Here is a 14,398-nt window from a genome sequence, read left to right as displayed (position 1 = left end):
CCTTGTGCCAGTCATTACAGTGGTTACCTATCCACTCCAGAATACAGTACAAACTTATAACCCTCATCCACAAAGCACTCCATGGCTCAGCACCACCCTACATCTCCTCCATGGTCTCAGTCTACCACCGCTACCCGTGCCCTCCATTCTGCTAATGACCTGAGGTTAACATCCTCAATAATCAGAACCTTCAACTCCCGTCTCCAAAACTTTTTACGTGCTGCGCCAACTCTTTGGAATGCACTACCCAGGTTAATACAATTAATCCCCAATCCCCACAGTTTTAAGTGTCCCCTAAAAACACATTTGTTCAGACTAGCATAACGTCTCAACGTATTAACCTAACTATTCCTGTGTGGTCCATTCAAAAAACCTAAACCATAATCAGGTTCCTCACATCATGTTCTGTTACCATCCACCTCTCGTGTCTCCCCTCTTTTCTCATAGTTTGTAAGCTTGTGAGCAGGGCCCTCATTCCTCTTGGTATCTGTTTTGATCTGTGTTTATTGTTATGCTGTAATGTCTAATGTCTGTACAAGTCCCCTCTATAATGTAAAGTGTTGCAGAATATGTTGGTGCTATATAAATAAAAATTGTTATTATTATTATTATTATTATTATTATTATTATATCCTAGTGATACTGGTATGAATGTGTGCTTTTATGCTCCTACTATCCGATCTCATGAATTCCACTCTGTGGTGCACCTAATGCCAGAAAAGCAGTATTTAAAATACAAGTGCCACTTAGAGATGTCCTCAAATAAAAGTTTAGTGAGAAGTACAAATGTTATTGATGGGATCAGCCCAACCCCATAATATACTTTATGGCTTTCAATTTATGTCTTCTACTACATGTCCAATTTTTTGACTGCAACACCAGTCGATTCCTGTGTTTTTTCATTTGCATTATGGACAGTCATGTAACTTTCTTATTATTACATTTCTTACAGATATTTATTGTAAGAAAAACCCAGATCATTGGAAAATATAAATAGCAATAATAGTAAAATACACTCCTCAACATTGAAAGTGCAATACAAAGAAAGAAAAATTGTGAAATTATTAAAGCATGTTATAAATGGGCAACTGATGAAAATATGATTTTTTTTTCAAAAAATCCCAAATTTTTCAGTATCAAGTATGAGTGTCAAATGCAGAAATACACATACTTACATAACTTCAAATGTCATCACTATTGCATTTGGGCATGCAAATCATCAAGACCCATCACTTATAGCTTCTTTGGCGATTGGCAACCAGTAACGTCTCAGATGTGCTTGTCGGAAAACAAGTCTAGAGATGTTGCAGGTCATTGTAGCATGCTTAGGCCATGCAGCCTGCTAACAGAAGCACAATAAACATGTGGCTAAACATTGTATTGTGACACATTAAATTCCCTCTTGTGAAAGCCTCTCTCTATTGCACTGCCCATATGGCCTCCAGACTTATCTCTGGCTATCACTGCTTTAAAGACAAAAGTGGAACTCTGCACTGAAGAGGACAAACCCCCAATCCAACTTCCATTGCTGCCTTTCTCTATATCATAATAGCATTTGAGAATGGTGGCATGAGGTCAATAGAGCACCTATAGTCGGACGTATGGCCTGTAGCCAAATGTCATGGAAACGTCTTCAGATGGTCTGTGTACTGCTTGACCCCTTAAGCTTGGTACATAACATCTAATTTTACTTGCTATACAGAATAAAACGCTATGAGCCATTCTTCAAACCTGTAGCATGTGGGCAACACCATCAAGAGGTGTTCATGATGTAACATCACACAGGTCCTACTCCTGGAATTAGGGTTTGGAGTAGCATAATGTATGAAAGCCAGACTCTTCTAGTCCTCTTTCCATGCACCTTAAAGCTCGACATTATATTTTGCCGTGGAACCAGTGTTACAGCCATTTCTCTATTGTGTCTCTGGAGTTTTTCAACATGACTTGTCTTTCATTGAGCACATCTGGGATGTCATTGTTCAACAATTGCAATGGGATCTTGATAATTTGCTTCCCAAGTGCATTCAGTATGGCAGAACACTCCTCAGACAACTTTTAATCACCTCATTAATAGCAGCTAAGTGTCTAAGTGTGTCTAAATCTAAGTCTAAGTGCTGAGATTTCTGTGTATGGCTATCAAACTTGAAATAAATCAAATTGAATGAATCAAGATCATTTAATTTATTTAAATTTCTATGATTCCTGTGATTTTTATGTTTCCATGACTATTCTTTTTTGGTGTTGCAATTTCAATGTTGAGGTGTGTAGATAGAGGTTTTTCCTCAGTGACAAATTTTTTTTTATCTCCCATTTAGTATGGCAACATTACAGCAGGAAAGGCCATCCAAGGATGCCATATTTTCTATGGATGTTGTCACGAAATCTTCCTAAAGTGGGATTTTTTTGATTGGTATCACAGGGGCATAATAACTAAGACTAATAACTTTATAAGTTTGGCATGCAAATGACTTTATGCCTAGTAGTGACACTTCTTTCCCAGTAATTAGTTTCACATCTATCAGTATGAAAGTAACTAAAGTGAAGTAACAATAATGGAAATTCCTGAAAAGTGAGGAAAGGTATGTTAAGATAAGCTTATGAGCTGTTTTGGCAAACTGAGTCTTTGAAGTAGTCTTAATGGTCTGGAAAAAGGGCATGTAGTTTTTCTACAATAGTTACCGTAAATGTATTGAGAGATATCAACAGGCCTAATATAAAGTTGTAGAATGGTGACTGACTATATAACACAGACATTGATCATAAGACCATTACAGAGCTGTAATGCGAGTGGTTGTAGTTTGCCATCACTCTTAGGACTGCTAGAGATGTTTACCATCAAAGACGGAAAGAAGGCGTTAAGTGAGAGACACTACCCAAACACAAATAAGAAAATTTCACCCGTTTTAATTGTCTTACAAGAACTGTACCTCTTCAGATTACTACGAAGCTGCTGCCTTTCCTAAGCAAGAAAAAAAATGTTTCAGCCAAAATGAATTTGGTCAACAACTATTTCTGCTGTCTAACCCTTTGTTACAGCTAAACCCATATATGGCTGAAAGTTGAGGGTTCCAGGGATGAAACTCAAACCTTTTCGACTTTTAGGGCAAATTGTGTGTTTATGCCATAAATGTCTAAGATAGGAATATGTCTATAAGGCTAGTTTCACATTTGTGTTAGAATCCACAGCGTTTAATCCGCAACCGCAAATGCAGGAAAAACTGCATGGAAACGCGTACAAGCACAGCATTTTTTTAGACGCATACGTTAACCCATGCATTTAAGAAAAAGCGGCGTTTTCACTCTTTTCCATGCATTTTGCGTTTTCTGTACGCATGGTGAAAAATGCAACAGAAGAAAAATCTAGATAAACAGACACCGCCAATGGCACTACAATGTTCGTGTATTATGGGATATCTATATATAGACCCTAGGACTGCTGAAATCTTCACAGTTTGCTACTGTATCCTGTGTCATGATGGATCTTCCATGGAGAGCTTTTATTTCAACCTGGATTTAAGCATCAAGCTGTTTCTTGCCTGTGCGTTTGCTTGGGAGCAACAAAGAAATAGAGAACGACAGAGAATGACGCGGTGTAGGCATTTTTGGAGACACCCCATTATTGAACTCCGGGAGAGCCATGGAGCCTATCACACGCTATATGGCAAGCTTAATGCCAACCCGGACAAATTCACAAAATATACCAGGATGTCTCAAGACTCTTTTTGGGATTTGCTTTGTCATGTCCAAGGAGCCATCTGGAGACATGAAACCCAGCTCTGTAGAGCGATTCCTGCAGAGGAACGTCTCCTGGTTACATTATGGTACGTAATAATCCTAAACAAATGTCAGTCATAATTATTGTTGGTCTGCCATGTATTATTTGTATTTTCCTTTATGTCTTTAGCTAAACACCACCAAAAATAGAATTGATTGTAATTTTATTTTTTTATTTTATTTCAGATTTCTGGCAACCGGAGAGAGCTTATAATCCCTCCACTTCCAGTACCAGCTTAGAATTTCCACACTGTCTGGTATAGTTTCGGACACCTGCCGGGCTTTGTGGAACGTTCTCCGGGATGAATTTATACCCCTACCCACCGAGGACATGTGGATGGAAATTGCAGAGAAATTCTGGAGTGTGTGTGATTTCCCCAACTGTTTAGGTGCGGTGGATGGAAAGCACATACACATTATCAAACTCACCAGAACGGGATCAGAGTACTTTAACTACAAAAAATATTTTTCTGTTGTGCTCATGGCAATAGCAGATGCAGACTGTCACTTCATCGCCGTGGACATTGGAGCTTTTGGCCATGGCAATGGCTACCAGACTTTCAAGAACTCTGATATGGGCCGACATGTGAATGGCAAAAATTTTAATTTTCCACTGCCACGACCTCTCCCCCACACTCAAGGCCCACCGATGCCATTTGTTATGGTTGGGGATGAGGCCTTTCAGATGTGTGAAAACCTACTGAAGCCATATTCCAGTCGGGACTTGAACCACACAAAAAGGATTTATAACTACAGACTGACCAGGGCCCGCAGAACAGTGGAGTGTACCTTTGGGATTCTAGTCTCAAAATGGCGCATTCTTGGGTCAGCCATTAATCTAAAAATGGAGACAGTCGATGAGGTTGTCAAAGCCTGTATGGTTCTCCACAATTACATAATGGCTAAGGAGTGACCCAACATTGAAGTGGATGAAACAGTTGAAAACCCATTGCCAGATTACCAGCATCACCCACTGCAGTCAACTGTTTAAGTTCGCCACATGCGGGACCAATTTGCTGCCTATTTTCATTCTGATATTGGATGTGGGGCATGGCAAGACAATATTGTGTAAAATGTCCTGTTGGGTTTGGGTCTGTACCAGTTATGTTTTAAATGTTACTAATATTTTTTGTTAATAAACTACGTGTTTTGATATCTTGACCGAGTCTCCTATGTATTTCCTCTAAAAACCACTTAGGTTGCTAGTGGTAAGGTTGTTGACATTATTACTTTCTGATTCTGTTCTGCAGTATCTATTGGATGCAGACTGAAGAGACAATGGAGTTTTACTACAATACAGATCTATACTCATCAAGTCAGGTGTCAGAAATAATGAATTCATGATGCACAAATAACAGCCTCATGAATTCACTATTTCTGACACATGTACAGGTAAGTATAGATATGCCTTGTATGATCTCCATCGTCTTTTCCGTTTGTGTGAAATAGATTACGTACACTGAAGAAAAAATGGAGGTTATACACGGCAGTTCTCTACTCACCAGGTCAGGTGTAATAAATAATTATTTTTTGAAACATGACCTATTGAGTATAGTTCTGCTTTGTATTACCGCTATTTTCTCTTCAGTCTGTGACACAGATTAATCAGACTGAAGAGATTATGGAGAAAATTCAAGCAATTTTGTTTTTTTTTGCCACCTCATAGCTCTATAGCAAACACACAAAGGTGCAGTGTTCTTCTTAATAACTACTGGAGTTATGAGTTGGCCAAAAAATAAAGTGTGCGGCACAGTGTTTTATTCGGCGCTCGGTGTGTGCAGCCAGCGGCGAAATACACAATTTACCAAACATTATTGGGGGCAAAAAACATTATTATTTATTTTTTAACAAAAAAATGTATTTAACTGCACCTGCTTGGGGTAGAGTGACGGAAATGGGGTGTGTGTAGCTGTGAGTTAGCTCCTAGCTAACTGTGGATGACGCAGGGGTGGCAGGAGAAGGGGCAATTAAGGTAATGGGGTCAGGGAGTTCGGGGATGGACTTGATGCATGAGAGGGCAGAGACACACTGGAAGGGTGAGACAAACCTGACATTACAGACACATTAGGAGGTGAGGGGGAGGAATTGAGATTGTCCTTTGTTTTTTATTTTGTTTCACTTTTTGGGATTGGTGCTTTTGTCTGGGGAGCCTCGGTGGGCTCATTTGTTGTGGCCTGGTCGTGGTGGCCGATCTGTCAGAGTCTGTGTGCCAATGCCGGGGTCAGGGTGCTGCTGCTGCATCCTGGTGGTGGTGAAAGCTATTCCAGGGTCTGGGTGCTGCTGCTTCTGCATGCTGGTGCTGAAAAGCATGCCAGGATCCGGGTGCTGCTGCTGCAGTTGGGACCTGGTGATGTTGGTTGACCTGTCCTGATCCGGGTGCTGCTGTTGCATGATGGTGGCAGTGGAGGAGGTCCAAGCAGGAGCAGCAGTTGTCATGGTGGTGGCGGTGGGCTGTCCAATAGCACTCGGCATGGTGGTGGTGCTGTAGTGGTGTCCGGCAGTGCTTGGAATGGAGGTGGCCGTGCAGTGGTATGCAGCAGAGCTCGGCATTGAGGTCAAGCGTGACAGTGTAGGCACAGGTGGATATGCCACCACTGTCTGCTGAAAAAAATGATTCTGCTGCATAGCCTGCACATAAGCAGCATTACAGGCCTGCATGACACTAAGCTGGAGATCAGGAGTAAGGTGTTCCAACATGCCCTTTTGTATTTGATTAAAAAAAGATGTGCTGGACTCTGGAGGTCGGCTTTCACTTGGTCAAGGCTTTTGGTACCCTCCTGGATAAGTGTATTCATATAGTTTATGGCACTACTCAGTCTGTCACCCATCGCCTTGAGTTCATCATGAAAGACCGAGCTCAAGTGGAAAACTCGGGCATGAGTGACCTGTCTGAAGCCCTCTGCCACTGCCGGGAAGAGCACCCCAAAAAAGAGGCAGAGGCAGAGGACTGGGAAAGGAGAACATCTGATGGACCAGCTTCCTGGTCTCCAGTGTGTGTGGCAGGCCCACTTGCTGCAGCGCTGCTAGATGGTAGGGACGGGTCCGTGGCTGTCTGATGAAGGACTGCTCCAGAACCAGGGTCAAGAGTGCTGCTCCATGTTTTGTGAAAAAAGAAGAAAAAAAAAATTAATACCAAACATTTACAAAAGTTAAGCGCCAACTCCTATGGAATAGAAACATACAGATTTAGGCAATACAACACAACCCAATACAACAAAAAAATACTTACGTTCCCTGGGCAAGGACCGGTCTCAAAAATGCAAGGATTCGGTGATATTTGTATTTGCGGATCCTTGCTCCAGAACCGCTAGGAACCCGGCTCTCTTGATGAAGGTCCTTGTTGAAGCGATCCTTCATCGAACGCCAACGTGTTTTGACTTTGAGCACTGTTGAAAAATATAAATAATGGTTACACAATGCACTTTGGACCGTGATCACACAACTGTGTGTGAGGAGAGAAACTCCTGAGAGTTTCTCTCCTCACACACAGTTGTGTGATCACGGCCAAGGTCACTGCTGCATCACACTGCATTGCAATACTTACAAAATGCATTTCAGACCCGAGTCGGGGCGTTGTACCATCCATCCCACATCGCTTTAGCCACCTCATTCCAAAGCCGCCGGATCGTCACGTTGTCCGAGTGCTGCGGAACCCGGGTGTCCCAACAACGGGATTCGCTCATGGACCAGGGAGATTAGGAGGTCATTTTCAATGAGGTCCACATCCCGTTCTGGAACCTAAAAAATAAATAAAGACATTAAGGTAGGAGACATTAACATAAGGAAAAGAAAGAAAACAGAGACAGAAAACTGGCATGAATATTGAAAGTCAAGAAAAACAGGAGTTAAGAAGATAAAGGTAAAGAAAGAGGAAAGTAAAGAAATGAACATTTAAGAATAGTAAAGCGAGGATACAATAAACAGTCAGCCTCATATACCTACACGCTGCCGCCTTGCCACCCGACCGTGAATCCACTGCTCCTGCTCAGCCTCTGCCACAGTGGAAGACGTGCTCTAAAAAAAGGAAAAAAAATTGTCATATGTGTAGATGTGACAGTGAATACTTACCAATCTGAGGAGGTGAGTACTCACTTCACTGACATGTTCAGCTTGTGCAGGTCCAGGACGTTGCTCCTCCTCAGAAGAAGATGACATTCTGATGCATGCAGAAAGAAAAAAATGCCAGAAATTAGGACATATAGAGACAGAAAATAGAAAATAAAGACATTGGCTAGCATCTGCTCACATTGTTCAGTGTCTTGTTTCCTCCAAGTTCTTGCCTGCGTCTGCTCTGCTTCTCTGTCTGCTGGGTAGTGACCTGCAAATGCCCACTCCCTCGTTTTATCAGTTTGTATGTGGGGGGTAGCTAATCAGTGTCTAGACATGTTTTCCTGTGGTGCAACGCATGCATTCACAAACACAAGCAAATGCATGTGCTTGCGAACGCATGCGTTCACATAGACCGTAATGCATTTTTCCGCTAACAACCGCGTACTTTTCTAGGTGGCAAATTGAACCCTCTAAAATTACTACATGTAGCGTTTACTGCGTCAAACCGCAGACAACGAAACTACACATGCGTCATCTAACGCGGCAAAACGCAACCGATCGCAGACACTTGCGTCCCTAATGTTAAAGATAGGAATACACGACGCATGCGGATAATTGCAGCACAAACGCTGTGGACACAACTGCAAATGTGTTGATTTCTAGCTTATCTTCGTCTTATATTCTTCACGTCATAAGAAAAAACGACTCAAAAAAACTGCGGGAGTGATGGATAACCAGATTACAAAAAGACCATTGTGGAACGCAACATCCTAAGTGCAGCCTCTTGTTTGCAAATATTCCTTCTTTAATGGTGAGGTATAATGATTCTGTCAGTATTTTCTGGTGGATATTTATGGGAACAGCGTGAACGCCAACATTGGTAATGCTTTAAATGTTTGATGAAAGTGTTATGTTGATCAGTCGGAGTCATTTCACTGTTAGTTTTGGAGGATTTAATAAGGAATTAATGGCAGACTTGTAATATTATAAAACAGGTTTTGTAAGTAAGCTATAAATACAGAATGAGCATTTATGTAAGATGACAGAGTCTTTAAAATTCTAGGAAAAAGTGGTGAAACAAATTAATATTTTAAGTCTTAGTCTTGAATGTTTCTTTTTCAAGTGTGATGTGAATGTAAACGCATTACACATATTCATAAAACCGTACCTTAGAGCCCATTTATACTTTATTTCGCCCTTTTTCTTACCATCTAAACTACCTTTGGTGATCTAGACTAGAGAAACCTATTACTGCCTATGCATTTATACATGCTGTTATGCATTTGAATACATTTATATATTAGTTCTAAGACTTTACAAGAGTTTTAGAGAAGTTTCTGCACTTTACAATATAGTTATTTTAGAAGATCAGACTGAAGGGACTCTTTAAGATAAATTTTAATCAATAGAACAAACCAGTACTGCCACCACGAAGGCAAGGAATTATTTCTCAGTCCAATGTTGCGTAGTATACCCTTGCTTCACATACTGTGTCCTCATTTCTTCTGCTCCTCATATTGTGTCCACACCTATCCCTTCCTCGTTTCCCAAACTGCGTCTTCAAATCTTACTACCCCTCAGTTACAATAAATCTTCAAAGTCTTCAGCTCCACTGGAGTAGTTACAACCAATGTTGTTGGCGCCTCTGGATCATCGGAGAGTGAAGCCAACAGCATGATCACATGACCTAATCACGTTGTTGACATCATTCTGAGCCAGTTGTCAGGGTTTTGACTGTACTCGTGTCTGAGAGATGTGAGTATAGTGGATCACTTAGAGCTGGCATGCTGCACTTTCTCTGAGCTGGCTGACAGCCTGACAGCCGTCCCATAGAACTGCCGATTTCCACAGCGGGGGGTTGCAAAATGCTACTGTCAGGGAAACACCTTGACCACAGCATCAGGCGGCCCTACGACACACCCCCTGCCAGCTGCTTCCATAGTAGATGCCCAGCCTGCCCCCTCAAATACGCATCAGACCCATGAAGTTGAGTTTGAAAGGCATAAAGTCTACCCACATCGATTTTTTTTTTTACATATTTTATTAAATTTTTGTTCTGTTGATTGTTAAAGAATCTAACACACGGCAGCATTTTTTTTTTATTGAACCATGGAATGAGTGCTGGATTCATCTTTAATACCTCAACCCAACAAGTTGTAGAAATGAGTTGGTTCTATATCTGTTTATCACAAGAATCAAAGTGTTACATGTAATTGAAGTCAGATTTCAGTGGAATACATGGATGAGATGGATCCTTTAAAGAGAGAGATAAATATTTTTGCAGCTGCTTTCTGGTTTGAGAAATGATTTGAGAAAAGAGTAAATTTGAAAATGGGTTACTTAATCCTGTTATAGCTGACACACTGTAGGATGGAAGTGCTTATTAGTAAGATTCTGGTCCATATATTATTCTCTGGGAAAACCAATGATTTGGAAGCAGATAAAAGAATTTTATAATTGGAGAATAAGGAATTGACGGTACAAACACTGAAAATACAAAAGCGTTGGTTCTTCTGAAATGGGCACGCACAATTGCAGGGGAGTGTTTTTTTAAATTTTAACTGTGGTTAGAAAAAAAAAAATTCCTTTCTTGGTGCTTCCGGAAGACAAGGATAGTTTGGAGATTGAGATAATTTGGGCAAATTATCTCAACCTCCAAACTATCCTTGTCTTCCGGAAGCGCCAAGAAAGGAATTTGTTTTTTCTTTCTAACCATTGTATTCACATGCAATCCTTGGATCAAGGCTGGCATAGTTCCTGCAATAGTGCTGCATACCGGAATATTATAAGGCGTGGATCCATCATACGGATCAATTGAATGTACATACAAGACATCCAAAGGGTGAGTGCAACAATATATATTTCTTGTTGTGAATATACACCTACACTTAGACTCTGCGCCCCTTGTCTCCCCTTTTATATCTCCTTCCGATATCCTTGTGTTTTTATTTTAACTGTGTTTGTTAACATGGCAGCTTTCTGAATACTTCTGTTTTCTCTATCAGCAGAAGAATTTTATACTTTTCATTCAAACATAGTCATTTGCAGATTCCAAAAAAGTCAGAATGCAAAACAGATACTTAGTACGCCATTCTAGAAAACAGAAATCCTTATGTTCATTTCTCACTGACCTTCTGCAAAATATATTGCTAACATAAGCGTGAGCTTGGGGGAAAATTGTGCATGAAGAAGAAGACCCAATATTCTTAGAATAGCTGATGAAGAAAACACTCTGTTTATAAAAGTTGGAGCTTTGTGCCACATTTCTAAAATAACCCAAAGTTGACAGGCAAATAAAATGCATCTGGGTCAATCAGCAGCAGCTTTGATGGGTCAGCCAGTTACCAGACACGAGACTGTGAGGGGCAAGGGAGAATCCATTTTGGATTTTAAGTTCAGGACATCTCCTTCCACTCCTGAAATGTGCCCCCACCCTTGGGATTCCACAGGCTCATTGTTTTCTTTTAATTGATGTGAATACTTTTCTGCCCAATAATGACAGAAGTATTCTAGGAGTGATACCTTTATTGGCCAACCAGAAAATAATATGTTTACAAGCTTTCAGAGCACAGAGGCTCCTTCTTCAGGCAACATTACAAATAGATTAATAAGAAAAAGGCACAACATTTAAAGAATGTTACAGGAGGACATTTGTTAGGGGGTGGGAAGTGTGATGAGTCAATAGATAAGCCATGGTAATCCAATTAGGCATTTTCTTACAAATGGAGAGGCAGTGGGAAAAATGTTCTTAAGGCCCAGTCTCACATAGCGAGATCGCTAGCGAGATCGCTGCTGAGTCACAAGTTTTGTGACGCAACAGCGACCTCAGTAGCGATCTCGCTATGTGTGACACGTACCAGCGATCAGGCCCCTGCTGTGAGATCGCTGGTCGTGTCGGAATGGCCTGGACCTTTTTTTGGTCGTTGAGGTCCCGCTGACATCGCTGAATCGGTGTGTGTGACACCGATCCAGCGATGTCTTCACTGGTAACCAGGGTAAACATCGGGTTACTAAGCGCAGGGCCGCGCTTAGTAACCCGATGTTTACACCCTGGTTACCAGCGTAAATGTAAAAAAAAAAAAACAGTACATACTCACCATCTGATGTCCGTCAGGTCCCTTGCCGTCTGCTTCCTGCTCTGACTGAGTGCAGCCGTACAGTGAGAGCACAGCACAGCAGTGACGTCACCGCTGTGCTCTGCTCTCACTGTACGGCGGCACTGTCAGAGCAGGAAGCAGACGGCAAGGGACCTGACGGACATCAGATGGTGAGTATGTACTGTTTGTTTTTTTTGGTAACCAGGGTAAACATCGGGTTACTAAGCGCGGCCCTGCGCTTAGTTACCCGATGTTTACCCTGGTTACCCGGGTGCTGCAGGGGGACTTCGGCATCGTTGAAGACAGTTTCAACGATGCCGAAGTCGTTCCCCTGATCGTTGGTCGCTGGAGAGAGCTGTCTGTGTGACAGCTCCCCAGCGACCACACAACGACTTACCAACGATCACGGCCAGGTCGTATCGCTGGTCGTGATCATTGGTAAATCGCTATGTGAGACGGGGCCTTTAGTTATCTGGAGTCCGTCAACACCCTCCTGGATTACAAACTGAGAGAGGATAACAACAGGGTACCTCTTGTGGTCACATACAGCCCCCACATGAGCATCCTAAGGAAAATTGGTGCTGATCTCCAACCCATATTCCATAGGGATCACAAATTGAAAAACATATTCCCAGAACTACCACTTCTCTCCTATAAACAGCCCCCTAACTTAAGGAATCTGCTTGTCAGAAGTGTCCTCTCATCACCATCAGTGACTGGCACATTCCCCTGTAACAATAAAAAATGCAAGACGTGTCCCCACATATTAACAACAGATATAGTCCGCGTACCAAACACTAATCAGGACTATAAGGTTATGGATTCCTTTTCTTGTACATCCTCCAATGTGGTGTACATGATACAATGCACGAGGTGCCCTGGAAGTATCTATATTGGGGAAACCATGCAAAACGTACAAATTAGGATGAATCTACACAGACACACAATCAAGAATGAAGTGGACACACCAGTGGGAAAACATTTCTCTGGACCTGGACACAGTACGACAGACTTAAAAGTCTTAATACTAAAAGGTAATTTTAAGGACCACAGGGAAAGGAAAATTTGGGAATACAAACTAATGAATATGCTTAATTCGTTGACACTAGGACTCAATTTAACACCTGGATTTATGAGTCACTACATGAATACAATTCACACCTCCACCAGACGGACTCCAGATAACTAAGAACATTAGGGTACCGTCACACATTGAAATTTCCATCGCTACGACGTTACGATTCGTGACGTTCTAGCGATATCGTTACGATATCGCTGTGTCTGACACGCTACTGCGATCAGACACCCTGCTGAGAATCGTACGTCGTAGCAGATCGTTTGGAACTTTCTTTCGTCGCTTGATCACCCGCTGACATCGCTGGATCGTTGTGTGTGACAGCGATCCAGCGATGTCTTCGCTTGTAACCAGGGTAAACATCGGGTAACTAAGCGCAGGGCCGCGCTTAGTAACCCGATGTTTACCCTGGTTACAAGCGTAAACGTAAAAAAACAAACCGTACATACTCACCCGTCGGTGTCCTTCAGGTCCCTTGCCGTCTGCTTCCTGCTCTGAGTGCCGGCCGGAAAGTGAGAGCAGAGCGCGGCCCTGCGCTTAGTTACCCGATGTTTACCCTGGTTACCGGGGACTTCGGCATCGCTCCAGCGCCGTGATTGCAACGTGTGACCGCAGTCTACGACGCTGGAGCGATATTCATACGATCGCTGCGACGTCACGGATCGTGCCGTCGTAGCGATCAAAATGGTACTGTGTGACAGTACCCTTATTCCCACTGCCTCTCCATTTGTAAGAAAATGCCTAATTGGATTACCATGGCTTATCTATGGACTCATCACACTTCCCACCCCCTAACAAATGTCCTCCTGTAACATTCTTTAAATGTTGTGCCTTTTTCTTATTAATCTATTTGTAATGTTGCCTGAAGAAGGAGCCTCTGTGCTCTGAAAGCTTGTAAAAATATTATTTTCTGGTTGGCCAATAAAGGTATCACTCCTAGAATACTTCTGTCATCATTGGGCAGAAAAGTATTCACATCGATTTTTCTGGCTAACACGGTACCACAATACAATTTGTTATTGTACATCATTTTCTTTTAATTAAAAGAGCTAGGTTAAGCTCTTTTGAAGCTGTTAACACAAGGGTGCAAAATCTTCTGCAGCTATAGCAACCTGAAACTCTTTGTGTGACCAAGCACATGGCTCAGCAAGACTATGAGGTATGGAATCTGGAAAATGACCTATAATAACAGAATGCAATATCTCTAATAGGAGCCGAGCACATATTCCGAATCGGCATTCCTTTCTCCATGTGCCCACATTATTTAGCTACCTGTAGCACTCAGGATTATGGAGTTCTAAAGCATAGCTAGCAGTAATTACATTTGGTAGTCATATTTAGTCTCTATGCACAGATAAAATCCAGTGGAATCTAGTGGCGTACAACCAATCCATTCAGAGCT

This window comes from Ranitomeya variabilis, chromosome 5 (genome assembly GCF_051348905.1).
Source record: "Ranitomeya variabilis isolate aRanVar5 chromosome 5, aRanVar5.hap1, whole genome shotgun sequence".
Lineage (NCBI taxonomy): Eukaryota > Metazoa > Chordata > Amphibia > Anura > Dendrobatidae > Ranitomeya > Ranitomeya variabilis.
Note: the sequence above shows the minus strand (reverse complement) of the source record.